At 42.3% G+C, this 21,286-nt stretch overlaps 1 pseudogene; it reads left to right on the top strand.

Annotated features, from left to right (window-relative positions):
• Positions 1–2,203: 2,203 nt before the first annotated feature.
• Positions 2,204–7,604, top strand: LOC102823698 (annotated as a pseudogene).
• Positions 7,605–21,286: the final 13,682 nt, after the last annotated feature.

Raw genomic sequence — 21,286 nt, 5'->3', positions numbered from 1 at the left:
ATATGGATTACATCTTAATGTGAAGAAAACAAAAATCCTCACCACTGGACCAATAAACAACATTTTTATCAACGGAGAAAAGACTGAAGTTGTTAAAGACTTCATTCTTCTTGGATCAAGTATCAACACTCACGGAAGCAGCAGTCAAGAGATCAAATTGTAATCTGATACAATTTGATGAACTTGACCTACACCTATGGATGCAGTAGCTCAAAAGAGGTCACAAATCTTTACACCGAGGATCACTGCCACCCCTCTCCATACACAGAGTAGACAGGGATGGGCAACTTGGAAATTGGCTACCCAAAATAGGGGGGTGGGGGTGGGGGGTACAAAGGCAAGAAGTGACTGGCTTGCAAGCTTTCAAGAGAGAACCTAGATCCAGAGGGCGTAGAGGAAGATAGAATGTCCACTGAGTAGTATCCAATCTGTCTGGCGGGCTAACAAAAGGAGATGCGGATAGGTCTCTTGTGATACAATAGTGAATAACTGTTATCAGGACTGATTGTGAGGGTTGGAAATGTAAAGGTAGATGTTTTGTAGCAAAAGGAGGGGAGTGATTGATTTTGCAGTCTAGGAGCAGAGGTCCCTGGGACCATCAAGGGAGAAATGCGGAGAGCAGGACCCTACCCAGAGAAGCAGAGATGGAGGCAGAGACGATGACGTGGAGAGATAGAGTGGCTCGGAACTTTAGACCCAGAGAGGGAGAGGGGCTGTGTGCTGATGACTGGGGGGCAGTCTTGCAGAGTATACCCTGTAGTTGGTTGATGATGGCGGGGATTATAACCATGGCAATGAAATGATATATGATAGGATGAATGTAAAGCTAATGTTCTCCCATGTAAACTATCACATAATTCACAATAAAGCATTAAAAAAAAAAAAAAAGATGTGTTCAAGTCCTAAGTCCCAGGACCTGTGTTTGCTACCTTATTTGGAAATAGCACCTTTGCAGATGTGATCAGTTAACATGAGTTCATACTGGCCCATTAAGGAGGATGTCACTGGTGTCTTTATAAGAGAAGAGAGACAAACACACAGGGAAGATGGTCATGTGGAGACAGATATGGCTGCAACCTTGAACTTCCAGAAATGGAAAGAGACAAGGAAGAATCTTTCCCTAGAGACTTTGCAGAAGAGTCTGACTCTGCTGTTGGTTCCAACTCATAGTGATTCCATATAGAGTTTCTGAGGAGCACCTGGTGGGTTTGAACTGCTGACTTGTAGTTCATGGTCTAGTGCTAATCCTACAGCACCACACTACAACAAGCTGAATTTCAGATTTCTGGCCTCCACAACAGTGAGACAATACATCTCTGACCCATAGCAACCCTGTATAGGGTTTCCGAAGAGCAGTTGGTGGGTTTGAACCATCTACCTTGTGGTTCAAACTGACTTTACAAGTCCAGCGCATTATTCTGCAGCGCCACACCAGAACTCCACTTTAATGCCAGTAATTTGTGTTGATTTGCTATGGCAGCCATAGGAAACTAAGGCAAGCAGTTTCTGTTACAGACCTGACCTACAGACAGTCAACAGCAGCACTACGCAATCTGCACTTAAGAAAATGCTCTACAATTCTGGGCTGTCCAATATGGTAGCCACTTACCACATGGCCAATGGAACACTTCAAAGCTAGCTAGAGCACCTGAGAAACTGCTTATTTTTATTATAATTTAATGGATTTACATTTAAACAGCTACTTGTGACTACAGTGGTTACCAGAGAGGATAACATGGGCCGATATTAAAAGGAAATCATAATGGAAAAGCATAATGAGGAACTGGGTATAAAAAATGGGTAAGAGTGCTTATAGAGCACTAATTCTAAATTGTGCAGAAACAAAACCAAAAATTAAGAAAGGCACTTAACAGTTAATTCAAATGTTGCTATCCCTAATTAGGTAGATTTCTGATGAGAAAATAATCAGCCAGTGCAAAAAGATGTCCAAGGGGGCTTCAGAAAGTTGGTGAGGAAATTCCAAGATCTTGTCATTCCATTTTTTCATGAAGGTTTTGAAACCCCCTTGTATTTTCAAAGTATAAGAGATTCAAGGCTCAACATATAACATATGAAAGTCCTTTCAGGCAACTCATCCTCTGTGACAGATAGATGATAATATGCATTTCTCCTCAGTGGACAGATGGGAGCTGATATTTCCCCAAAACCCAGTGAAAGAGAGCCCCAGGTCACCCTGGCTGCAATGGAAACCTTCTCACCCAAGCGAAGCCCCAAAGGCTTTTCTGAACATGTCAACCTCGGTGCTGGGTAACTAACTCCTTTTCTCTCTTGCCTGAGCTATTTTCACACTGTTCTAATCACATTCTGTTACTGTCTCTGCCTTTCTTGCCCCTCACTCTACTACAGACCTTTTTGTTGTTGTTAAGTGCAGCGAGTCGATTCCAACTCACAGCTACAAAGAAATGAGTTCATGAGAAATAAGAATGCTCAGAGCCGGCCCTGTGACCACACAGAGGCAGAGATATTAAGGAAGCAGGGGCATCTCTAGCTCTCTCCTAACTCTGATGCTCTGGCGCTACCTTAAGTAAAATTCTCTTTTCTAGTCTGTACCTTCCGCAATGAGTTGGAACTGACTCAACGGTCCTTAACAACAGTCAGATGTGGTACAGTGAAAAATCTATAACAAAGGCATGGAATAATAGAAAGTTGGCTAATGGCTTTTGTTTGATATGACCGTTTCTTGTTTATTTGCAACTAAAGGTTTAATAGGTTAATTCATAAAAATCTTTAAAAGCTTTCACGTCAAATAGCACATAGAACAAGCATACTTGACAAAATTATTCCTTGGTTACTGAGTAAAAGAGTTAATTGCTTAGACAAGAATTGTTTTTTTTAAATTGAACAAATTCCTGGGCTAATAACTCTTCCTAAAATTTAGAACTTCATAGAAAAATTACAAAAGAATTTTCTGTTTATGAAAAGGGGTGCTAAAAGATTTTATTTAATGAGAGAGTCATTTGATTCTTGTTTTAGTTACAAATTCATATTATTGTCTCTATGTTTTGGTCTAATATTAGATAGCAGGCATAGAAAAACTTAATAATAATGTAATATATCAAATATTATTTCAAAACTGTTACGTGGTCTGCCTAGATTTTTCCAAAAGATACAGTTAATTGTTTATGTTTAGAACTACTCTGTCTCAAGTATTAAACAAAAAATAATAACTTTGTCTCCCCAAAAAATTATTTTAAAAGATTAGGTACAGAGAGAAAAAGGAATCCTATTAGGGACTCCCCCAGAAAGCACACTACCCTATACCTGCAGAGGACTTAAAGGTCAGGATTACCCTGGTTGTTGTAAAGGGCCGTCGAGTCACTTCTGACTCACAGCAACCCTGTATAGGGTTTCTGAGGAACAGCTGGTAAGTTTGAACCACTGACCTTGTGGTTCAAGTTGACCTTGAAGTCAAGTGCTTATCCTAGCGTGCCACACCAAAAGTCCATTTGTTGTTGTTGTTAAGTGCCATCGAGTCAGTTCTGACCCATAGCGACCCTATATATAGGGTTTCTGAGGAGCGGCTGGTGAGCTTGACCCACCGACCTTGCAGCTCACACGGCTTTGCAGTCTGGGGCATACACCAGGACTCCATTAGAAGACCCTAATCATAATGCCATCTCCCCTTTGTTCTCAAGGGTCTCAAATTGACATCAGAGAGCAAAAGGAGGAAAAGCAGGCATAAAACAAAGTGGCAGACACATAGCTAAACCATAGTCTTCAAGCAAATAAATTACAGTCAACAAGATATTTCTTCTGCTTATTTTGAAGCATGGTGGTAGCGCTTGTGTGTCATGGAGTCAGTCCCAACTCATGGCAACCTGTATCGGGCTTCTGATACTGTAAATCTTTCAAAGAGCCTCCTCTTCCTCCCATGGAGCAACTGGAAGATCCAAATTGCTTACCTTACAGTAAGCAGCCCAACTAACTGGTAATTCATTATGGTACCAGGGCTCCTTTCAAGTGTGAAGAAGGAAATCAAGTTCTCTTGCTATGCAAACCAAGGCACCTATTACCACCTGGTGACAGCTAACCTAAATTACAGGATCTAGTTGAGGATTAGGGATCCTTGGGTGGTGCAAACAGTTCACAGGGTCAGCTGTTAACAAGAAGGTTGGAGGTTCAAGTCCCCCTAGAGCTGCCTTGAAAGAATGGCTTGGGAATCTACTTGCGAATTGTTTGCCATTGGGAACCCTATGACACGCAGTTCTATTCTGACACACGTGGATTTGACTCAATGACCACTGGGAGAGAAAGAAAGTTGAGGATTAACGTTGAAAACTAAAGCCATCATGTCTACAGTTTGCCCTTGCAGTACAAAAGTGTATCTGCCCTGACTGCGGAGAGATACCCAGCTAGGAAACTGGGAAAGGCTTCAGGATGCTGACATCTGGGGACAGACGGGTTGGGAATAGGGAAGGAGAAGGGGAGCCACTGTAGTGCCTGTCACAATACAGATAGGAGCCAAATATGAGTTCATCCTCTACCTTTGCTTCAGCTAGTTGACTGCCTAATGGTGGTGGTGCCAGTGTGCTATAGAGTCGGTTTTGACTCATAGCGACTCTGTATAGTGTTTCCAAGACTGTTTTATGGGAGCAAAATGTCTCATCTTTATCCCATGGAGCAGCTGACCTTTGTGTGAGCAGCGTGACTCGGCTACCAGAGCTCCTTGTCTGCCTGAGGTGAGTTCAATTCTAATACTTAGGTCGTTCTCCTCTCCTCCCAATGATTGGTAAGTTCCCCAAGAGCAGGACTAAGCTTTGTGACCCTCAGCAATCCTAACTCAGTCGCTGCCACTTAGTTGTTGTTGTTCAGTGCTGTCAAGTTGGTTTCGACTCATAGCAAGCTTTCCAAGTAGTGGCTGGTGGATTTGAACCGCTGATCCTTGCAGTTCAAAGTGACCTTGCAGTCCAGTGTTTATCCTACAGCGCCATACCACAACTTCACTTAGAAGTTGCTCAAAAAAAAAAGTCAATTGCTGGTGCGTGCTCTTCAACAGAACTTGAGCCTTCACAGATGTGTATTTCAAGATTGACAAGGATGATGCTATTGATTGTTTTAAATTAGTAAAGTTTAAGGAGCTCTGGTAGCGTAGTGGTTATGAATCGGGCTGCGAACCTTAAGGTCAGCAGTTCGAAACTACCGGCTGCTCCGCGGGAGAAAGATGAGGCTTTCTACTTCCATAAAGATTTACACCCTCGGAAACCCTGTACAGGGTCGCTATGGGTGGGAACCGACTCAACGACACTTAACAACAATAACAAAGTTTATGTTTAATGCATTTATTCTCATATGTTAAATGAGTATTTGTTTCTCCTCTATCTCCTCCCTTCTATGGGGAAACCCTTGTTTATTTTGTTTACTGCTGTATCTACAGAGCCCAGAATAGCCTGGAGCTTGGTATGTGCTCATTCAAAATTGGCTGAATGAATTAAATAGTGAATTAATGAATATCCCAAAATGAAACTGTCTCATGATTTATTTCCCTCATAATATTAATGACTTACATCTGTTGCCATGATAGTGGGATTTTTTTTAATTTGGCCCCATTTTATGGGTAGGAAAACAGAGACATAGAGCAATTACACTTTTCCCAGTCACCAGAACTAGAGGGGAGGTGGTGGTCCACCTTTCCTGCAGGAGACCCAGGTTCAATTCCCAGCCAGTGCACCTCATGTGCAACCAGTGTCCATCTGCCAGTGGAGGCTTGTGTGTTGCTATTATGCTAACTAGGTTTCAGCAGAGTTCTCAGACTAAGACTATTAAGAAAGTCCTGGAGATCTACCTCCTCCAAAATATCAGCCAATTAAAATCTTAGGGAATCACAATGGTCAGCTCCGCAACTGATCATGAGGCTAAGCAGGACTGGGCAGCTTTTCATTTCCCTGTAGCTGGCTCACCCTAAGTTGGTGTGGGTGGAGGGCAGGCAACTCAACAGCAGTACATTCAGTAGTCCCAATTTAATTTCTTCTCGTCACCTGGGAGGATGGGGTGACAGGAAGACTCACTTGGCTGATACCCTGCATCCTTACTGTCCATCCTCCTTTAAAGTGACCACGGCACCTTTGGGAATCAGCAGTAAAGGCTGATTCCTAACTCCATGCCATGCCAGTAAATGACCGGCACGGAGTCTGAATCAGTACAGTGGTCCGAACATGTCTGGTCTTCGGGTAATAAAGACTCAGCTGTGTCCCCAGCATCTCCTCCACATTGCCAGAGGGAAGAATGATCTGATAAATCCCATCAGGGCAGCAATTTAGCACTCAGTAACAAGGGCTCTGAGAATCTACCCTGACGATCCAAATCAAAACTTTAGCAAAGAAATAGACCTGGATATTCACTCAGGTTTAGTGTAAATTATCCAAACCCAGTGCCAGTGAAGACTCATAGAGACCCTGTCAGACACAGTAAAATTGCCCTACAGGGTTTCCAAGATTGTAAATCTTTATGGACGCCGTCTCCCACAACTAGCTCCTGGAGAGCAGCTGGTGAATTCGAATTACTGATCTTTTAGTTAGCAGTCCAACACTTAATCCACTGCACCACCAGGAATCTTTAATATAGATTATGCTAATGTCAAATTATAAATAACCTAAAAGCCCAATCATTAAAGAGCCGTCTAGATAAATCAATGTATATTCATATTATAGAATTTTAGGAAGCGATAAAAAACTTTTGTTTTTCAAAAATGACAAATAATATAAAAATTTGCTACACAAGATAATATTGAGCAACACAAAGGAAGTTCAAAAATGTATGTACCCCCTTTGGCTCTCTGAGCAGCACCTTGGCGGTCGGCAAGAACAAGCGCCTTACAAAAGGTGGCAAAAAAGGAGCCAAGAAGAAAGTGGTTGATCCATTTTCTAAGAAAGATTGGTGTGATGTAAAGGCACCAGCTATGTTCAATATAAGAAACATTGGGAAAACACTAGTCACAAGGACTCAAGGAACCAAAGTTGCATCTGATGGGCTCAGGGTCATGTTTTTGAAGGGAGCCTTGCTGATCTGCAGAATGATGAAGTTGCATTTAGAAAATTCAAGCTAATTACTAAGGATGTTCAGGGCAAAAACTGCTTGACCAACTTCCATGGCATGGATCTTACCCATGACAAAATGTGCTCCAATGGTCAAAAAATGGCAGACCATGATTGAAGCTCACGTTGATGTCAAGACTACAGATGGTTATTTGCTCCGCCTGTTCCGTGTTGGTTTTACTAAAAAACACAACAACCAGATTTGGAAGACATCTTATGCTCAGCACTACCAGGTCCATCAAATCCGGAAGAAAATGATGGAAATCATGACCCAAGAGGTGCAGACAAATGACTTGAAAGAAGTGGTCAATAAACTGATTCCAGACAGCATTGGAAAGGACATAGAGAAGGCTTGCCAGTCTATTTACCCTCTCCATGATGTGTTTGTTAGGAAAGTAAAAATGCTGAAGAAGCCTAAGTTTGAGTTGGGAAAACTCATGGAGCTTCATGATGAAGGCAGTAATTCTGGAAAAGCTACTGGAGATGAGACAGGTGCAAAAGTTGAACGAGCTGATAGCTAGCTATGAGCCACCAGTTCAAGAATGTGTTTAAAATTCAGACCTTTAATGGTGACAAATAAAAGATCTTATTTGGTTAAAAAAAAAAAAAAAAAAGTATGTACCATAGGATCCCAATTTTATAAAAGAAAATTGTTTCGTAGAAGACACATAAAAATATTAATAGTGGTTATATTGGGTGGCAAGTAACACTTATTTCCAGAGCATAGCCAAGCAGGTAAGGGAATAGCCTTGGAAACCAGGCAGCCTGGATTCAAATCCTAGCTCTGCCGATTACTAGCTGTGCAACCTTTAACAGACAGCCTTTCTCGGCCCATGTTTCCTCACTGGTAAAATAGAGGTAGTAGCAGTGCCTATGTCACTGCACTATTGGGATGATAAAATGAGTTAATAAATGTAAACCTCTCAGTTAGTGCCTGAGCATAAGAGCTTTATAATCATTAACTTTTTTTTTATTATTGTATCTTCCAAATTCTTTGCAATAAGTAATTTGCTCTATGCTTTCAGGCAAATCACTTTACTTCTTTGGAACTCAATTCCCTCTTCTTTAGAATGAGGAGGTTTCGCCAGACACCTGAAGAAGTCCCTTCAAGCCCAAATACTCAGGTTCTAGGACTTCTGATGTGGCACTATAGGATCAGCACTGGATTGTAAACAAGGTGATAGTTCAAACCCACCAGCTGCTCCTGGGAAACCCTATGCAGGGTTGCTATGAGTTGGAACCAACTTGATGACACCTTTTAATTACAGAATCTTTTGTTCCAGGCAGCTAGCTCCATGCTCCCTGTCACCCCTTGCCAAGTGGCCTAACTCCCACCAGGTCCCAAGACTTTGGAGACAGGTACCTGGATCTCTTCCTATGAATCAGAAAGGAAAGCTAAGATTTTTTTGTTGAAGGAAGCTTCCAAAATTACTGTGGCCAGGCCAGTGCTGGTAAGCTCCCCTGGCACACAGGCTGCCCACCTTACTTGCCTGCCTGGAGCCTCTTCCTCCTGCTTCTCAGTCAATGGGAAAATGCAAGCACTGGTCTACAACCAGAGAGAAATGAGGTTCCCATGGAAACTTAACTGCCTCTCTCCTCTTTGCAGCCCTCTGCTGACTTGAACCTGATCTCCACGTAAAGGGTAATCTATACCCCTGTGTCTCCAGCTGTGGGTCTTGGTAGACAAAAGAATTGAAACTAAAGGTAATGGCTGACTTGAAAATCAACTGAGAGACATGGGCAAGAGCTTTCCTTATTCTTTCCTTGATTTTTTAAGAAACAATTCCAATGTCAACTCAGCTCCATGATGTATGGACAGGGTGAATTAATACACAGTAAAAGGCACCAGCACACCAGATTAGGTAGACCTAGGTTCAGGCCCCAACTCACAGGTACGCTATTCATATAGGCACATGGGATACTACTAAACCAGGGAGCTTCACACAGTTCGTGGAAAACTCCCATTATTTTTTTAATTCCATTTTCCATGAGATTTTTGAAGCCTCCCTCTTGCATCAGAGAAATTGACTGGCTTCTCCCAACCGCACAGCCAAGCGCTATTGGAACCCAGACCTCCGGACTCTGCAGACATTGCTCACACCACCAGCCACAATGCCAAGTACCAAGGGATGTGTGCTTCTCTGGGCCTCAACTGACTCATATGCAAAATAGGGATCATAACAAATCCCTCCCAAGACAATCATAAAGACTTAGATTATGTGTGTGAAACACTCTGAAATTTTCAAGTACAACCCAAACATGTACTATTACTTAAAAATCATCACACAGATAGTCACCTATAAAGCCCCAGGGTTCTACACAAGAGTAGCTCATATTTACTGACATGACACAACACATGAAAGCTGTGTGTCGTTCTCCTAGAAGCACACCCTCCATACCAGGCAGCCATCTCTGAACAATTGCTATCTGTCACTCGCAAATACTTATGTGTAAAAGAGAAACCTTACAAATCTCGTACAACTGATTCCAAAGATGCTTGAAAACAGTGCTCCATTTCCCAAGGCTCCTGAGGTTCTTCCATTATCATTGGGATTGCACTGTATGGGAAGTGGGAGGCGCCCCATATTTCACACACTAACAACTGACCACACACAAATACATGGCCTACTCCTGGAAGTCTCATGAAGGCAGGGCAAAACAAAGAGCATTCGTTTACTCCTATATGCTCACAGTCCATTTAATAACAATACTTTGTATGACATGGAGTATTTCTTTCATTTAGAAGAATCAGAGCCATTGATCTCATTAATCCTCACAAAACTTCTGCCAGACAGCAGAAAAGCAAGTAAGTAGAAGGCAAGGGAAAAATAAGCAAGTTCCCTCCAAACCTCCACCCTACTTCCTAAGGCATCAACCCCTGGTAAATATGAAGCTTCACAGTGATCTGAGCGATCCTGAGTCTTTCCCCAAGTTTGGTTATAGAAAAGAACTGGGCCAGAAGTCAAGAGAGCTGAATTCCAGTTTCAGCATCACCATGCATTTACTCTGTACTTTCAGGCAAAGCACTTTGCTTTTTTGGATCTTCTCTAGAATGAGGAGATTCAACCAGACACAGTAAAAGCTCTCTTCTAGCTCAGAAAGTTCATTTCTAGAACTCTTAGGTTCAGGCATCTTAGTGTCCCCCCCACACACTAGCCTTTTACCCAGCAGCCTAAGCACCACCAGCTTCCTTGGGATTCTGGAGAGTAGGGCCTAGATCTCCCCTCTGTTGACCTCAGAGGCAGGGACTGAATGAAGTGCTGTCCAGCCTTCATCCCTTTCTGCTCACTGCAATGGGCAGTTGACTATCCTAAAGGGCTGCTTCCAATTAGCCTCCTCGTCGGGGGCAAATTAACCAGAGGGGTTAGCCAGCTAGGAAAGGCAACACAGGGCCTACACTCCTCTAGCCCCCATTTCTTTCCTATTTTATTGTCCTAGGGTTCACCCCAGGACTCCTGGGGGCTCTACATGGTTTACACAGAAGTCTTCAAAGCCAGAGAGGGATGCGTGTTGGGCTTAGAGAACTTGAAGGAACATCCCAAGAAGTTGGAGACATGTAAAGAAAGATATGTCTTTATCGGGAAGAGGAAGCTAGAAGGTGAAGTTATTTGGATTGTAAGATACTCAAGCTGGTGAAGCATCCAGCTGATATGAAGAGAGGGGAGATGCACAAGAACACCCCAAATTGCATATAGTACCCATTTGACCTAGCCTCAATGGCTTGATAATCACAAGTCAACTAGAGGAAGATTTAAAAAAAAAAAAACACAACCAATTTTTGATAAAGGAAAAAAAGGTAAATTGCTACAATTTGATGAACTTGACCTATACTCATGGAGGCAGTAGCTCTAAATACCAACAGAGAGGGAAGGAGTCTTCACATCAAGTTATCAATGCTATCCCCTCTGTACATAGGGTAGATAGGGACGGGTAACTTAGACATTGGCTACCTAAAATGAGGGGGCGATAAAGGCACAAAGTGACTGGCTTACAAGGTTTCAAGAGGGAGTTTAGTTTAAGAGTGTGGGGGGGAAGATAAAGTCCCCACTAAACAGTTTTCATCTTGTCTAGATGGGTCTGGTGAAAAGAGATGGGGATAAGATTCTTATGATTCAACAGTAAGGAATTGTTATCGTGACTAATTGCAGCTGTCACAATTGTAAAGGTAGACGTTTTCTAACAAAAACAGGTGGTGGTGGTAGTGTGCCAAGAAGTCAGTTCTGACTCATAGCGACCCTGTACAGGGTTTCCGAGGTGTAAATATTTACAGAAGCAGAAAGCCTCATCTTTCTCCCACGGAATAGCTGGTAGTTTCGAACTGCTGACCTTGAGGTTAGCAGCCCAACTCATAACCACTATCCTAACAAAAATGGGGGTGGGGGGAGGTTAGTGCACAAGTGGAATGAGGGACCTTATCCAGAAAAGCAGCAACACCAGACAGAGATGGAGGCAGAGATGGAGACATGGAGAGAAAGAGTAGCTGAGGACCCTAGATTCATGTAAAGAGAGGGACTGAGAGCTGGTGGCCAGGAGGCAGACTTGCAGAATGTGCCCTTTGGTGGTGTAAAATATTTTATATGCCTGAGTGTTTAAAAAAAAAAGAGCTAAAGTGAAGAAAAATAAATACTGTTAACTAATGGTACATGGAGAGAATTATAATCATTGTAATGAAACAAGGTGTATGATTTGTTGAATGTAAAACTGATGATCTGCCCTGTAAACTTTCACTCAATTCACAATAAAATCTTTTTTAAAAAAAGATACTTAAGCTGTACCACAGGAAGAGAGGTGGGAGGTGTTAATTCAGACCAGTCCAAGGGAAATTGTGTAGCAGAACAAGACTCAGCCCTACACAAGTGCTTCTCCACATAGCCTTCGGAACTAGTCTTCACTCAGCACGTGATATACGCCCAGAGGAAGAGGCAAAGAATGTTGGTCATAAATTGCTTTCAAATATCAAATAAATCACACACACACATACACAAACACGCCTTCAGAATTGAGTAAAACCAGACGCATGTCCAAATACATCTGCAGTTTTCTCGAGCGTCATTTAATATCAGGCGGCAGACCTTTGGTGGTGAGAGAAGGATGATCAGAACGTTAGATCAAACCCTCACCTTTCCAGTGTTTCGAGCTCTGCTCTGGGTACCTGTGGGCATCTCCAGGCAAGCCAGAACATGTTCTGCTCTGTAACTCTTGTGCCTGGCCCAGGACCTGGCACACATTGGGTATTAAGAAGTGTTTGCTGAAGGAATGCTGAATTCAACACAGGGACCTGATAACTTTTAGGGGAGGAAACACATGACGTTATTCCCCTTGCTAATGATGGAACCAAGGCAGAGAAAAGTAAAAGTGCATGGACCCCATCAAGTGAGACCCAGGCAAAGACTGACTTACCCACTCCCTGCCCCTAATGTCTCTGGCATCTTAAATCTATACTCTTTCCACAGAGCCTCCTACTGCCAGGAAACTCCTGGCCTCTTTTCCTCCATATGAATTTGTTTCCCATACTTCTTGTGCCTAGATATAGCCTTTCTCTTCTTTCTGCTAAGGTTTTTCTGACATCTCCTAGATTCAATGGACCTAGGAATTCAATTCCATTCCAACATTGTTTCCTCCTAGGAGGGCTGAGGAAACGTTAAACGTTGATGTGGGTCATGCTTATGTGGGACAAAGGCTCAGGAAAATGGATCCAAGGAGACAGAGATCCATTCAAGTTTCCAACTTGGGCCAAAGGCACCTATGAGCCAAGAGATTTTTTCCCCAGGAAAATCTGCACCTAGGGGAGGCTGTGCAAGTTCAGCCTTAAGAGTACAAAAGTAGAAAGCAGAGGTCAACAGCACTTCCATTACTCATCTAGAATGGAGTCAGGATTCATGCAGCAGAAACCAGAACTATAAAAATGCTGTAAAACACTACAATCTCTATAACTTTGTCAACCTGTTTATGTTATGCTCCCCAGACAATGTTCCCAGGATAATTACGAGGGTTATAACATCTGAGATACAATGGGTCTGCGTGCTGGTCTGTGAAGACACTAAGGAATATGTGGGTAGGCAGGGAGTGGGCTCAAGCAAAGCTAAATTTTAGGGGAAAGAAATATACTGAAATTGAGTGGTTAAAGACAGCCACCTATGTCTAGGAAGAGAAAACTATATACAGTTCAAACCCACCCAGAGGCAACTCAGGTCTAGCAATCTGCTTCCCAAAGGTCACCGCTTTGAAAACCTAATAGAGCAGTTCTACTTTGCACACATGGGATCAACATGAATTGGAGGCATATCAACAGCGACTAACAGCTGCCACAACAGTGGGTACAAGCACCATTTAGGAGTCCTACGAGATCAAAGTTCAAATCCGGTACTGCCCTTATGATCTCTACACACCTGGCCAACTTATTTAATCTCTCTGAGACTTAGTCATTTCTAGTTCTTTCAAGGATTTGAAAACATTGATATGTACTTAGAAGGATGCAATGAGCCCTGTTGATGCAGTGGTTAAGCACTCAGCTGCTAACCCAAAGGTCTGCGGTTCAAACCTATCAGCTAATCAGTAAGAGAAAGCGTGGCAGTTTATTTCCATAAAGATTTATAACCTCAGGAGCCCCACGGGACAGTTCTACTCTGTCCCTCAGGGTCATGATAGGTCGGAATCAACTTGACAGAAGTGGGTACTATGCAGCAACCATGCACTTAGTTCTCAATCAACAGTGGACATTGATCGGTGTTGCCTCTGGTGTCGATGTTGGTGGTGGTAGTAGTGTTAAAGAGGCCTGCAGAAGTGAGAGAGAGGAATATGGAGGCCTGAAACCTAAGAAGGACACTGGAGCTGAACACTAGGATGGCCTTAGTGGGCACCCCAACATGGACTGCCCAGAGTGCCAGCACTGCTCATCTCAACCCCCCACATTTCCATTAAAGTACAGACCATTCCAACCACAATCACTTCCCAATCCTCTCTCCCTCCAGAGTGAAGAAGTCCAAGGACAAAGTAGCTAAGCTGGATACCTGATTCTCCTCATTCCTCCCCCGCTGAGAAGCTGTGTGACTAGCAGCTCATCTCCCACTCTGGGCTTACACATCTGTAAAATGAGGGAATTCACAATTTCTTGGATTTGCTGATTCTAGAACTGACTTGTAGGTAGCAGAGAAGTGTATATTATTCAAAACGTGTGGGCAAAAGAAACTAGCTTCCCCGCTAGATCCTGAGCGTCTGGTCCCCACTGGCCCATGCCAAGCTCTGAATTCCCTCCTTTAATGCTAATAAAGACGTAAATCTGAAAAGCACCTGAGTATGGCAGTCACTTAAACAATCACTCTCCAGTCTCCACAAATGTGCCTAATGGACTAGGATCACCAGGGCGCCTTAAAAAAAAAAAAGAATGTGCAGTCTGAAATGTCTGCTTCTGAAATATCTGCTGATTTATTACACTGCTCTTCTTGGCCTTCTCAGACACACAAAAGATTTGGTGTAAGATGTCACTGGAACAGCAATTACCAGCTCACTGGCTTCCTTTGACGTGTCACTTATTTGGCAACCCTCCTGCCTTTGGTTTTTCCCAGTCTGTGAAATGGGCTAACAATATTTATCACCGGAAATGATCAAAAGAGGGATATGCGGAATCTTTGGAGTAACTCAGAAACATTTTTCTAAAGGTGAGAGCTACCTCATTTTCACACAGGTAGAGAAGGGTACTGAGGAAGATGGGGCTTTTGCTTTGGTCTGCTCAATGTACTCAACATTCCATTGGAGAAAAATGTCTTTTCAGTAGGAAACACAGAATGGACTAAACATAGCTGCTTTATTACTGGGTGGTCACCTGGCAGCCTGCAACAGGACACACTGGGCAGCATTGAGCGACATGAAAGATAGGTAGCTTCCTTCATAAATCTATAATTTTAGGGTTCAAAGTCACAATGGCTTGGGCCAACTTACCAGTTCAGTCAAACAAATATGAAACCCCCATCTCTGAACCCCAAAACATTAATAATCACACAACTGTATAAAGTGAACTGTGGTGGGAGAGGGAGAGGGACTCAAAAGGGAGACAAGTACTTCCCATGACCATACAGTCTCTCTCAAGTACATTCTCAAGTACGTACACACACACATACACACACACATACAAACACACGTATGTCACCAATATGTGACTTAGAGACACAGAACATCGTCAGTTTAATTTGTGCTGCTCACATCCTTGTCCTTACTTTCCTTATACCCACATAAAGTATTTACACAGATTCTCTCCTTTGCACCAACACAATTCACAGTGCAGGTCCCGACTCATTCCACAGGGTGGTGGTGGTGGTTATGTGCCATGGAGTCTTTTCTGACTCATAGCGACCCTGTACAGGGTTTCCGAGACTGTAAATCTTTACGGAAGCAGAAAGCCTCATCTTTCTCCCATAGAACAGCTGGTAGTTTCAAACTGCTGATCTTGTAGTTCGCAGCCCAATTCATAACCACTATCCTACCAGAGCTCCTTCATTCCACAGGGTAAGAGGGTCAAGAAATGTCCGGTGGTTGCCCAGCTGGTGTAGCTGCTGTGAGGGAGGGACACAAGTATGTAAGGTAACCGCCCTGCCTCAACAAACAGCCTGGCTGCTTGGGAAAGCAATGCCACAGATACACACCCACACACACTCTGGTGACATTCACCCAGCCAGGGACCTTGCTCTTTCAGTCTGTAACTAAATTTGGACCTGAGGCCAAAGCAGCCAATGTGAAATTAGCTTTCTAAAGCACTTGGTTTGCTTCTGCCAGAGCTTCAAGCTGTCACCCGATCCAGATAGAAGCTCTGTGCCTCAGAACCTGAGATTTTCATCTCTCCCCCACTCTACACCCATTGGCACTGGTTACTGGTGAAGGAAAAATCCAGGAGATACTATATGGCATGGTAGAAAGAAGATATGCTTTGGAATTAGATCTGTTTGACTTGAGATTTTAACTCTCCACTTTCTAAATGGATACTTGCCAAGTTAATTTAACCTTGTTGATCCTCCATTTTGTAATCAGTAAAATGGGAATAACAGAATATGGAAAGGATTAAATAGGATGTAATACTAACATGGAAAGAGCTCTGGTAGTGTAGTGGTTACAAATCAGGCTGCTAACCTCAAGGTTGGCAGTTGGAAACTACCAGCTGTTCTGCAGGAGAAAGATGAGGCTTTCTGCTCCCATAAAGATTTGCAGCCTCAGAAACCCTGTGCAGGGTCACTGTGAGTCGGAACCGATGCCACAGTACCTAACAATAACAATACTAACATAGAGTCCTGGTGTGGTACTGTAGTACAAAAAGCACTGGACTACTAACCACAAGGTCGGTAGTCCATCCCACCAGTTGCTCCTTGAAAACCCTATAAAGGGTCATTGTGATTCAGAACCACCACTTATCTGTCAGCTTGTCACAATAAATGCCAGCAGGGTCACCCATGATGGACAGGTTTCAGCTAACCTTCCAGACTAAGGCATGTTAGGAAGGAGAGGTAAAACACTTCTGAATGTTTAGCCACTGAAAACTTTATGAACAGCAATAAAACACCGTCAGATATAGCACCAGAAAACAGAATACTGAAACATGATGAAGAGCACCAGAATATTGTCAGATATAGTGCCAGAAGATGAGCCCCTCAAGTTGGAAGGCACTTGAAATATGACTGGGAAAGAGCTTCCTCTTCAAAGTAGAACTGACCATGATGACACAAATGAAGTAAACCTTTTGGAACCTTCATTAGCTGAAGGGGCACAACTGAAAATGAGGAGAAACAGCTATAAACATTCATTAATAATTGGAACACAGAATGTCTGAAGCATGAATCTAAGAAAATTTGGAGTTATAAAAAGTAAAATGGAACACATAAACATCTATGTTCTAGGCACTAGTGAACTGAAATGGACTGGTACTGACCATTATGAATCTGACAATCACATAGTTTGCTATGCCAGGAATGACAAATTGAAGAAGAATGGAGTTGGATTCATCACCAAAAAGAATATTTCAAGATCTATGTTAAAGTATAATGCTGTCTGTGATAGGATAATATCCATACAAGGAAAACCAGTCAATACCACTATTATTCAAATTTATGAGCCAACCACTAATGCCAGTGATGATTAAATTGAAGAATTCTATCAACTTCTTAGGTCTGAAATTGATCAAACATTCAATCAAGATGTAATGATAATTACTGGTGATTGAAATGCAAAGGTTGGAAAAAAAGAGGAAGGACCAGTAGTTGGAAAATAATGCCTTGGTGATAGAAATTATGCTGGAGATGGCATGATAGAATTTTCCAAGACCAAAAACGTCTTCATTGCAAATACCTTTTTAAAACAACGTAAGAGACTTCACAAGATGTAGAACACAGAAATCAAACTGACTACATCTGTGTAAATAGACAGTGGAAAAGCTCAATATTACCAGCCAAAACAAAGGCAGGGGCAGACTGTGGAACACACCATCAACTGCTCATATGCAAGCTCAAGCTGAATCTAAAGAAAATGAAAACAAATCAGTGAGAGCTAAAATATGACCCTGGACATATCCCACCTGAATTTAGACATCATTTCGAGAACAGATTTCATGCACTAGCCACTAATGACTGAAAACAAGAAGAGTTGTGGGATGACATAAAGAACATAATATAGGTAGAAAGCAAAGGTCATTAAGAAGACAAGAAAGAAAGAAAAGACAAAAATAGATATGTCAGGAGAAGCATACCAGCCTGGAACAGCTAGAGCAACAGAAGATGCATCTTCAAAGAATGATCAGCAGGAAAAATCAAAAACAAAAATGGCAATATGATTGGATACTACAAGAATAAGCAAGTTGCTCACCACGAAGCCATCAAGGCAAGTAATCAAGTCCCTTCAGGACAAACCCCCCTCTAAGACTGAAACTCAAAGGGAACACATGAGCAGGCATGTGAGCTTGCTGGCAGACCACATTGGTCTACTGGTGAGTGGAAGAAGGGGAAGGCAGCAATGAAGAAATGGGCTAAGTTCAATCACATTCCACAGACTCCCATTAACCTGGAGATGAGAGCGAGAAGAAGAAGGGCTGGTTGATCCAAAGTGTGGTGAGACCTGAGGACACCTGCACCCATAGACAAGGACATAGCCATGGAGGGCTAGAGCTGAGAGTGACGCATCCAGCTGATATGAAGTGAGGGGAGATGCACAAGAACACCCAGACTTGCAGATAGTACCCATTTGACCTAGCCTCGATGACTTGATAATCACAACTCAACTAGAGGAAAATATATTAAAAAAAAAAAAAAAGAATTTGATAAAGGAGAGGAGGGTAAATTGTTACAATTTGATGAACTTGACCTATACTTATGGATGTAATAGCTCAAAGTACCAACAGTGAGGGAAGGAGTCTTCACATAAGTATCAATGCTATCCCCTCTGCATACAGGGTAGATAGGGACGGGCAACTTATAGACATTGGCTACCTAAAATAAGGGGGTGATAAAGGCACAAAGTGACTGGCTTACAAGTTTTCAAGAGGGAGTCTAGTTTAAGAGTGTGTGGCGGAAGGTAGCGTCCCCACTGAAAAGTTTTCATCTTGTCTAGATGGGTCTGGTGAAGAGAGATGGGGATAAGATTCTTATGATTCAAAAGTGAGTAATTGTTATCATGACTAATTGCAACTATCACCAATTGTAAAGGTAGAATTTTTGTAACAAAAACGGGGGAGTAGTTGATCTTATAGTCCAGAAACAGAGGACCCTAAGATCATCAAGGGAGAAGAACAGAAGCAGAATGTGGGACCCTATCCAGAAAAGCAGCAACACCAGACAGAGATGGAGGCATAGATGGAGACATGGAGAGAAAAAGCAGCTGAGGACCCTAGCTCATGTAAAGAGAGGGACTGAGAGCTGGCGGCCAAGGAGGCAGGCTTGCAGAATGTGTCCTTTGGTGGTTTAAATTATTATATATGCCTGAGTGTTTAAAGAAAAAAAGAGCTAAAATGAATAGAGAGAAATACTGTTAACTAATGGTACATTGTTGTTGTTGTTGTTATGTGCCGTGGAGACGGTTCCGACTCATAGCGACCCTGAACAAGGTTTCTGAGGCTGGAAATCTTTACGGGAGCAGAAAGCCTCATCTTTCTCCTGTGGAACGGCTGGTAGTTTCGAACTGTTAACCTTGCGGTTCACAGCCCAATTCGTACATAGAGGGGATTATAATCATTGTAATGAAACAAAGTATACGATTTATTGAATGTAAAACTGATGATCTGCCCTGTAAACTTTAACTCAATTCACAATAAAAACTTTAAAAAAAAAATTATTGTCAGAAGAGTCTTTGAAACTTGCTCTGTTATATAAAGATGCTATAGAAGATGGAAAATGAGGAGGTAAAAGATAAAGTCAAATATTATTATGAAATGTGCAAAGACCTGGAGCTAGAAAACTAAAAGGGATGAACACACTCAGCATTTCTCAAGCTGAGAGAACTGCAGGAAAAATTCAAGCTTCGATTAGTACTACTGAAGGATTCTTTGCACAGAATATTGAATGATGCAGAAAGCATCAAAAGGAGATGAAAAAACAGAAAATGAAAGGAATACACACAGTCATTGGACCAAAAAGAAATGGTGAATGTTCAACCATTTCAAGAGATAGCAAATGACCATGGTACTGAAGGAAGAAGTCCAAGGTACACTGAAGGCATTAATAAAGAACAAGACTCCGAGAACTGATGGAATACAAATTGAAATCTTTTGAAAAACAGAGGTAGCACTAGTGGCACTCACTCATCTATGCCAAGAAATTTGGAAGGCAGCTACCTGGCCAGCTGATTCAAGGAGATACATATTTGTGCTAATTCCAAAGAGAGGTGACCCAATGGAATGCATTATCACAAGCAAGTAAAATTTTGCTAAAGATAATTCAAAAATGGCTACACAGCACATTGGCAGGGAACTGCCAGAGGTTCAAGCCAGATTCACAGGAGGATGTGAAATGAGGGATATCATTGCTGAAGTCAGATGGATCTTGGCTGAAAGCAGTGAAGACCAGAAAGATGTTTACCTGTGCTTTACTGACTATGCAAACAAAGGCTTTCGACAGTGTGGATCATGGCAAGCCATGGACAATATTGAGGAGAATGACTATTCCAGAACACCTAATTGTGCTCATGAGGAACCTGTGCATAGACCAAGAGGCAGTTGTTCAAACAGAACAAGGGAACACTGAATGGCTTAAAATCAGGAAAGGTGTGTGCCAGAGCTGTATTCTTTCACCATACTTAATCAATCTGTATACTGAGCAAACATCTGAGAATCTGGTTTATATGAAGAACATGGCATCAGGATTGGAGGAAGACTCACTAACAACCTGCAATATGCAGATGATACGACCTTGCTTGCTGAAAGTAAAGAGAACTTAAAATACTTGCTGATGAAGATCAAGACCACAGCCTTTAATATGGGATGCACCTCACCACTACACCAGTAAATACCATCATGATAAATGGAGAAAAGACTGAAGTTGTCAAATACTTAATTTTACTCAGATCCACCATCAACACTCATGGAAGTAGCAATCAAGAAAACAAATGGCATACTGCATTAGGAAAATCTGCTGCATAAGACCTCTTTAAAGTGCTCAAGAGCAAAGATGTCTGTTAAAGGACTAAAATGCACCTGACCAAAGCCATGGTATTTTCAGCAGCCTCATATGCATGTCAAAGTTAGACAAAGACTAAAGAAGAGCCTAGACGTATTGATGCATTTGAGTTATGGTGTTGGTGGAGTATATTAAAAGTACCATGGAATACCAAAGGAACACACAAATCTGTGTTGGAAGAAGTACAACCAGAATGCTCCTTAAAAACCAGATGGCCAGACTTCATCTCTTACATTTCAGACATATTATCAGGAAGGACCAGTCCCTGGAGAAGGACATCATTATAGTTAATGTGGAGGGTCAGGGAAAAAGAGGAAGAACCCCAAGAGATGGATAGGCACAGTGGCAGCAGCAATGGGTTCAAGATAAACAAAAATTGTGAGATTGCACAAGACCAAGCAGTGTTTCATTCTGTTGTTCACAGGGTCACTATGAGTTGGAATGGACTCAATGACACCTAACAACAACAACGAGTTGAAACAGCCTCAAAGGCACTTAACAACAACAATGCATGCTTAATAAAGGCTACTGGTTGCCACTGAACTAATTCTGACCCACGGTGACCGCATGTGTGTCAGAGTAGAACTTTGC

Source organism: Chrysochloris asiatica, unplaced genomic scaffold, assembly GCF_000296735.1.
Source record: "Chrysochloris asiatica unplaced genomic scaffold, ChrAsi1.0 scaffold00050, whole genome shotgun sequence".
In the NCBI taxonomy this organism is placed as follows: Eukaryota; Metazoa; Chordata; class Mammalia; order Afrosoricida; family Chrysochloridae; genus Chrysochloris; species Chrysochloris asiatica.
The sequence above is the reverse complement of the archived record's forward strand: the minus strand, read 5'-3'. Positions and strand labels throughout refer to the sequence as shown.